General features: G+C 38.7%; 1 protein-coding gene across 6 annotated transcripts in view; it reads left to right on the top strand.

Annotated features, from left to right (window-relative positions):
• LOC107670476 (brain-specific angiogenesis inhibitor 1-associated protein 2-like) overlaps positions 1–664 on the top strand; it is a 126270-nt gene that overhangs the window by 523 nt on the left and 125083 nt on the right. The gene's annotated exons all lie outside the window — the stretch shown is intronic.

Genomic DNA, 664 nt, shown 5'->3' with positions numbered 1-664 from the left:
CCTCAGAAATAGGCGATGGACTCTGATTGGTTAGCTAGCCCAGTGTGTTGTGATTGGCTAAACCGCCTCTAGTACGCTCTAATCGTCCCGCCCCTCACTTCAGCGGCATGTGCTCCGGTTGTAACTTTGCAGATATTGTTTATGCTCAGCTCAAACAGCAACATTACAGACTAATGTTAAAAAAAGTGAAATCGCAATAAACCACCGCTTTAAGCAGTGTTAGCTGTTTTGCTAACTTCTACTGGACTAGCTGGATTATTGATGATGGGTCATTTTGAATTAATCTTATATGGAGTACCAATTTATTCCAAAAATGTTTATAGGACTTTTACAGATGTGGTTTAAACAAAGTGCTTTTTAAGCCTGTTCATGTATGCAAACCCTAAAAGAGTTTGGGTTACAATCTGTGTATCTGATTCTGTAGTAAGTTAATTTCGTGGTCGTGGCTCTTGCAGATGTGTGTTAGCAAGTCATGACCAGCAGGGGGCTCTTCATATCACTAATTGAGAGGAAATAAATCTGTGCTGACAAGCACAAGATAAAACTACCAATCGTCTTCCGATGACTGAGTTTGTGATTATAGTGTATATATATTATAGTAGTATAACTATAGTCCCCCTAGTATAGTATTATAATGTAGACATTCTGTTCATGTATGGATGCA

This window comes from Sinocyclocheilus anshuiensis, unplaced genomic scaffold (genome assembly GCF_001515605.1).
Source record: "Sinocyclocheilus anshuiensis isolate Anshui unplaced genomic scaffold, SAMN03320099.WGS_v1.1 scaffold476, whole genome shotgun sequence".
Taxonomy (NCBI): Eukaryota; Metazoa; Chordata; class Actinopteri; order Cypriniformes; family Cyprinidae; genus Sinocyclocheilus; species Sinocyclocheilus anshuiensis.
This window is presented reverse-complemented; position numbering and strand designations above follow the sequence as displayed.